Source organism: Delphinapterus leucas, chromosome 8 (genome assembly GCF_059928025.1).
Source record: "Delphinapterus leucas isolate spDelLeu-1000000601 "Yukka" chromosome 8, BTC_Dleu_Yukka2, whole genome shotgun sequence".
Classification (NCBI taxonomy): Eukaryota; Metazoa; Chordata; class Mammalia; order Artiodactyla; family Monodontidae; genus Delphinapterus; species Delphinapterus leucas.
In genome coordinates this window covers 14,786,269-14,794,257 of record NC_143136.1, presented here as the reverse complement: position 1 = coordinate 14,794,257, position 7,989 = coordinate 14,786,269, and the positions used below count along the sequence as shown (strand labels likewise).

The 7,989-nt window shown below is 36.3% G+C and overlaps 1 pseudogene; it reads right to left on the bottom strand.

Moving 5' to 3' along the window:
- Nucleotides 1-2: 2 nt before the first annotated feature.
- LOC149748513 (proteasome subunit alpha type-2 pseudogene) lies at nucleotides 3-7,243 on the bottom strand (annotated as a pseudogene).
- Between the last annotated feature and the right edge of the window lie 746 nt (nucleotides 7,244-7,989).

Genomic DNA, 7,989 nt, shown 5'->3' with positions numbered 1-7,989 from the left:
TTTTTTTTTTTTTGATGGATGGGAGTCTTAAGGATAAAAGAACTAAATTGAAATTTGAGCTGCCACCTACTGCAGGAGAGACAAAAATTTTCTATTTCAGTACAGCCAAGTGACCAGCCTGATTTTTTTTTTTAAAAAATCAATATTCTTCAAAGGAACATAATAGAATCAAGAGTTTCTATAACACATTCTTCACAATGTCCAGGATATAATACAAAATTTCTCAACATATAAATAAATAGAAAAACATGGCCCATTCTCAAGAGAAAAGACAATATAATATAGACCAGTCCTGAGATGACTCTGATGTTGACATTAGCAGATTAGGATTTTAAAGCAGCTACTATAATTATGCCCAAGGATGTAAAGGAAAATATTCTCATAGTGTGTGAAAATTAGGACATCTCAGCAGAAAAATAAAAACTATAAAGGAATCAAATATAATTTCTTCACCTAGAACATGCTATATATGAAATTAAAGTGTTACCAGATGGGCTTAACATCAGAGTGGAGACGATAGAGGAAAGATCAGCCAACTGGAAACTAGATCAGTGGACGTGATCCCATCTAAAGACAAGTAGAGGGACTTCCCTGATGGTCCAGTGTAAGGAATCTGCCTTCCAATGCAGGGGACGCGGGTTCAATCCCTGGTCAGGGAACTAAGATCCCACATGCTGTGGGGCAACTACTGAGTTTGCACACCTCAATGAGAGAGCCCACTTGCCACAAACTACAGAGCCCACTCACACTGTAGCCTGCGTGCCACAACAAAGAGACCATGTGCCACAACTAAGACCCAACACAGCCAAAAAAATAAATTAAATAAGTAAATAAAATAAATAAATATTTTTAAACAATAAAGACAAGTAGAAAAGAAGATTGAAAATATGAAAGGAACAGAGCCTCAGGGACTTGTGGGACAATATCAAAAGGCCTACTATATGTGTAATTGGAGTCCCAGAATGAGTGAAGAGAAAGTATGGGGTAGAAAAAATTTTTGAAAAAATTTTCAATTTCAATAGGTGAATTGTTTTCAAATTTGGTTAAAGTAATAAATTTACAGTGAACACCAAGCAGAATTAATGCAAAAAGAACTACTCCTATACCCATCATAGTCAATCTGGTGAAAACCAAAGAGAAAATCTTAACAGTAGACAAAGAAAAATAACACATTACACACAAAGGAAAAAGAATCACTGACTTCTCATCAGAAACAATGATTTTTAAAGTGCTGAAATGTTTTTTTAAATAGGGAATGCAAAATTGTATCTCCAGCAAAATTATCCCTCAAAAATCAAGATCAAATATGGACATTTTCAAATAAGAGAAAACTAAGATTTCATGGCCTGCAGACCTACACTGCCAAAAACGGTAAAGTTCTTCAGGCTGAAGGGAATGGAAACCTAAATCTTCAGGAAGAAATGAAGAGTATTAAAATTGAAAAATATATGCAAATATGTAAGAGATTATTTTTCTCTTAAATTTAAAAATACATATTGACTATTTAAAGACCCACATTGATCCAAATATTTGAAGATAGACAGGATTTTTCACTTTTCATCTAAATGTTATCAAGCTTAGATCTTACAAGGTCATCAAATTTGTCCTGGCATGAAACTGACATCTGAATATAATAGTTATTATTCTCTGAAATTAAATATATGTTTTCTATCAACATTTACTTGTCACATTCATTCTATTTGCATTTTTTTCTCCCCTTTATAGAGAAATGTGTCTGGAGTTAATAAGCTTAGCAAGCTTCTAGCCTAATAGGATTATTCTCAGAACATCTCTTTTGAAAGGGAGACATTTCCTAACGGACTTTCTTTTAAAGAGATTTCTGAGTTGTGAATCAATGATAAATAATGAACACACTCCTGTGTAGTTAGAACTCCTAGGTCCCAGAATATGTACTTTATACATTGACTCTGCTGACATTAAAGTTAAAATAAAGATCGAAACATGTTCAGATAAGGGTAAAATTCTTAGAGGAAAACAATAAAATTTATACCCCCGGAAAAGAATTATAATGTAAAATTCCTCCAAAAAGCAAAGTGTAATTTAAAAATTAACTTAAAAATGCATTCAAATGCTGGTGGACAGAAGAAGGAAATTATGTACTATTTAAAATCTTGAGCAAAACTATCCAAAATAAAGTCATCAAAATCATATTATATTCAGAATCTTTTCCTAGTTTCTAGAGGTAAACAAAACAAAAAAATGTTTTCCCGGTTCTTGCATTTGCCTGCTGGACATTTGTTCTGGGTGCGCTGACAATGCCTCAGTATCTATGTATCAGCAGTTAAAGTCATCTTCTGTCTTGAAACATTTTCTCTCCTAACTTCTCACTCCCTAGTATCACCATTGTCATTGTCTCTGAAGTTCCAAACTTAAAAATGAGGCTTGGTTTCCTCTTACCTCTCATAAAGGACTGACCATGCCCTGACTATTTTTTAATTGCTAAGTTTCTCTAAACTAGCCTTTTATTTCCCTTGCCCCTGCCTCCAATCTAATTCAGGCTACCGAATATGTCACTTTTCACCAAGAAACCTGGATTTGGGGATAAAGAATACAGAGGTAAAAAAGATATTGTCCGGGCCTTAAATTAACTGGTATGTATTGAGCATTTAAATTAATTCATCTAATCTTACTACAACTCTATGAGGGAAACATTATTATTATCCTAACTTTAGAGAAGACTAATATAGAGAGAAATTAAGTAACTTGTCCAGGTTAACGCATCTATGTACAGTAGGCCTAGACTGAGGTCAAGTCAAAGTATAAGTCTTAACCAATACAAGTGTTGCCTTCCAGGGTCAGGTACTCAGGTCATAAGGTAACCTGACGGCATCACCATGCCTTTACTCCAGGACAAGTCCTCTCCAATCAATTAAGTTCAATGTGCCAAAACACGGTAGTCATAGAAATTTGTTCCGTGGATCAATACCTGTTTTTTTCTGTTATACTCTCCTTCACCCTCAGCTTTAGAGGAAAGATAAAGATGGAATCTATCTAGCTAATTGGCAATATTTTCTTGTGTAGGGGGACCAATCTATCCTATATCCCAGTGGGTTCATCTTCTGCTGGGTTGGCCTTAATTATTTATCGCTTCCCTGCTCTCAGTCGCTAAGGTCACTCCTATCCAGAGGAAGAAGCATAAGATGCAAACAAATTTTTTAAACTTTTTATGTTATACTGGAGTATAGTTGATTAACAATGTTGTGATAGTTTCAGGTGTACAGCAAAGTGATTCAGTTATACGTATACATGGATCTATTCTTTTTCCATTTAGGTTGTCACATAATATTGAGCAGAGCACAGTATAGGTCCTTGTTGGTTACCCATTTTAAATAAGATGCAAAAATTTTAAAGCAGCTGGAGTTTAAAAGTGTCCCTGCCAGACCTGGAAGAAGATAAAAGAACCGTTGCTACTGAAAACGCCAGTACCACCAATAGAAAGCTATTCTTCCATGATCCTGAAGATACAGAAAGAGAAGAGCTGGAGAGGGAGAGGAGAATTTATGGAGCTGCCGAGGCTGCCTCCATAACTGGAAATTTTTCCATTGCCTTTTGGGATGAACTTTCTTAGTATGAAATCCATCTTCAATTGTGCATGAGGCCTCTGGTGGAGGAACTCTCTTCCCCTCTAAATCTGTTTATCCTATTAGCACAGATTAGGAAGAGGGTCCCAGAGACTGGGCTAGGATAGCCTGGAGGCCAAGGAGGACCTGCTCCATATGGGAGCCCAGGAGCCGAACGTTTTGTCCAACCATCTATTCATCATCTCCACAACCAGTGTCTGCAAGCAGCTTTCAGCCAGAGCCACGGCTTAAGGGGCCATACTCTTGGGAGAAACTGGCAGGATCTGAGCTTTTAGCCTGTCAAAATCCATACTGGCTGGCACAAGAACAGAGATTCCTTTTAAAATTGAACATGTCAGCCAAATTAATCCTATTAAACTCTAAATGACCCTTCATTGAGGAAAGCACGTTAAGAAGATTGTTGCTATATTACAATTCCTTCTCTACCATAGAAATCTTCTTAGGAAAAGAGAATTTTTTGAAATGTCATAGGATGTCAGAGGTAGAGGTAATCTTGAAAGACTACAGACTGCTCATCCCATGCAACCATTTTATTTTACAAACGCTTGGCATAAGGAGAAAGAAAATTCATCAAAGTACGTGAATCACCTAAGGTTTTTACCTTAATTGAAACATAAAATATATATATTATATCTATAATTTGGTTTATGAAATAAAATAATAAATTCTGATGACTTTTAGTCCCTTAAAATAAATCTCAGTATACTCTAATCCAAAGCCTCTTCTAAGGATAACTTGAAATACCACTCCTGTGTTGATGCAAATGTCTACTCTGGCCAGGCTGATCTTCTCTCCACCATTAGAATAAGCCTTACAAAGCATTTCTTTCTGAGCTCTAACCCACTCGATATATTTTCACAGGTTGAGTCCACTGTCTTCGCCCCTGTATTACTATACATATCTTGACTTCTTTCTTCCCTGTGGACTTAATTCTAGGTTGAACTTTTAACATGGTAGAAAGTTCTCAAACTGCAAGTTTGGGGCTTCCAGTGTCAATCAGACTTTAGGAAAAACAAGCAAAGTCCAGCATGAGATACACTATTGCCAAGTATCGCTAACAGTAACGTTACAGCTAATAGGTAGAGAGTGCTTAGCAAGTGTGAGACGACTTAGTAAGCGAATTACCTCATTATCATGGCACCTGATTTTATCTGGAGGTTGGTGATATTAAACCCTCCATATTTCCTACAAAGAAAGAGGCTCAGGGACTTCCCTGGTGGCGCAGTGGTTAAGAATCTGCCTGCCAACGCAGGGGACAAGGGTTCGAGCCCTGGTCTGGGAAGATCCCACATGCCGCGGAGCAACTTAGTGCGCGTGCCACAACTACTGAGCCTGTGCTCTAGAGCCCACGAGCCACAACTACTGAGCCCACATGCCACAACTACTGAAGCCCGCACACCTAGAGCCTGTGCTCCGCAATAAGAGAAGTCACCGCAATGAGAAGCCTGGGCACCGCAACGAAGAGTAGCCCCTGCTCGTCGCAACTAGAGAAAGCCTACGTGCAGCAACAAAGACCCAATACAGTCAAAAATTAATAATTAATTATTAATTAATTAATTTTTAAAAAAGAAAGAGACTCAGAATTAGGAAATTCTCCCAAGGTCACATAATTAGAAATAGTAGAACCAAAATTTTAATCCTAGCAGTCTGATATCAGAGTCCTCTCTCTTAACCACTATGCAAATAAACCTGCCTATAAACCTATGATGGACCATAGTGAGAGACAAAGCTGGAAAATAATTTGTGATTAGATTTATTGGGAGGCCTCAAATTTTGTGCTACAGGGCACAAAAGAGGGGCACCTAACCCAGCCTGGGGGGAGTTCCAGGAAAATTTCATAAATGAGTTTCCTTCAGAGCTGAGTTTTGAACAAAAAGTAGGAGTCACACACTATGACAGAGGTGTTCTCTAATCAGTGGGAAGCCCATTGAGGAAAGAATGGAGGTATAAAAGGGTGTGGGGCACTTTTTTTAAACAATTTATTATGATTTATGTGTCATTTAAAAAATGTCAGTCCATTAAACTATGTAGAAATAAGTATGAAAAAGTTGACAAGACAAAGTATAATTTAGATATGTTTAAGTAGATAGATTGTCTGAAATTCTGGATTTTTCAGTCACTTTATTATTATGCTAGGGCAGCTAAGTAATCCTTAACTTCAGCTGGAGTAAGAAGTGTAAACCTGGCTTCACTGAAGATTCCAACTTCTATGTAATCTTCTGTCCTTTGCCCTTCCAAACTTTCCTTTAAGATTAAATTTGACTGTATAAGTGGCATCTTCAAGTTCCAGATCTTGGTTATGTCTTTTCTCAAGGAAAGATTTCCCATTCACATAGTTCTTTCCCATTGATGTGACTTTCCAGGCAAAGTAAGGTCAGATGGATCTGACTGAAATAAATATGGTCATCCCTCATTCCAACCACAAATAGTTAAAAAAAAAAACCTCCAAGTGGAGGCACACCACCTGACTGGGTGTATTCTTGCATCACAGAAGTTAAGCTCTGTACTAGCAGAGTTGTGAGAATGGTTTCTCAGTAAACAAGATAGATTGCTGAAGTAGTTTTCCAGCTCTGTGCACTGGCACTCTGAGATCTGGACTTATGCCACCGTACACCAAACCTCTATGCTTGGTCATCATGTCCACTTTGTGCACACTTCACTCATCTTACAGAATGGAGTTCTGTTTCTTCTCAGTTGCTGATACCACACCATTTGCATCTGTAATTCCCAGTGAAGCGGCTCCTCCAGCTACAGCAGACAAAGCATATTCAATCTGGACAAGTTTTAGATACAGGCTGAATGCGGTCAGCGAAAAGCTATAAATGTGCCTCACCATCTTTACCTGGAGATCCCTTTTTTGTCGTTTATAGCAGCTTTACTCATAATTGCCAAAAACTAGAAACAACTCACATGCCCACTCATCAGTGAGGAAAGCAGAGCGAGTTCACTGACTGTTGAGTAGGCAGTTGGTGGGTATCAAAGGATAACATTAAAAACTCCCAAACCAGATAGTGAAGAGTAAATAATAAAACAGAGGAATGGAGGCCTTTCAAAAAGATAACAGTGCAAAAGTAACTACTAGAAAAGTAAAACCTTCCTAAATATCAAAAGGAAAATAAAATTAAAGAAAAAAAACACATCACGTAAAGAAACATGGAAAACAGTACAGTACATAGAAAATAATTTGAAAAAGACCAAACACAAAAACCCATCAATAAGTGGACTTAACTCACCTATTAAAAGAAATAAATCTCAATTATATTCACAGAGCAAGATCTAACTTTATGCTGTATTCAAGGGACACATGTAAAACAAAGCGATTCAGAGGTTTAAATGAAATGAGCAAAAATATACTAGGAAAATATAAATAATAAGAAAGCAAGTTTTCAGATTCTGATGTCTCAAATAAATAGAATTCAAGCCAAAATTCATTAAAGATAACCAAGGTCCATATAAATACTGTTTTAAAATTCACAAAAAAGATCAAATATCTCTGAGCATCAAAGCACTAAATAAGGTCGAAGCTAGTTTTATTAAGCAAAACCATAGGAGATGCAAAGAGAAAAGGAAACATACTAATAATAGGAGATTTCCACTCTCAGTACAAGATAAATCAATAGACAATAAATAAATATATAGAAGACCTAAATAACATATTTAATAAGATAGCTCTTACAGACCTATACTGAACTTTAACCCTGATAATAGAAAGCATATTTTCTTCTCAGGAACACATAGTCTATTTACAAAAGTGATCAAATATTAGGTCACAGGGAGAACAATAGTAAGTTGCATAAGACAGAAAAATAACTCTCTGATGACAATGCAATAAAACCAGTAATTATGAATAAAGTATTTTTTAAAAAGCTGAAAGACCCTTCCTCCTGGAAATTTGAAAGCTGCTATTTAACTGGCACAGGCCAGAGGAGACTAAGGAGATATGACAACTAAATGTAATGTGATTCCCTGGATTGGATCTTGGAACAGAAAGAACATTAATGGAAAACTGAAAAATCCAAATACAGTCTGAAGTATAGTTCACAGTATAGTGTACCAATGTTGGTTCTCGGTTTTGACAAATGTACCATGATAACCTAAGATATTAACAACAGGGGAAATCGGTTGAAGACTATATGGGAACTCTGTATTATCTTTGCAACAGTTCTGTAAATATGAAATCATTCCAAAACAAAAAGTTTGTTTTAAAATTTTTCAATTGAAAAACACTGCTATCAAATAGCTATTAAGTACAAAGAGCTTTATAACCGAAATAACAGAACTTCTAAAAATTATTATATTATTTTTGACTCAGATATTTATTATTCTCTAAGACATGACCAATGGGCCTACTTATCATTCATAAAACCTCCAAAAATCTATTAAACTT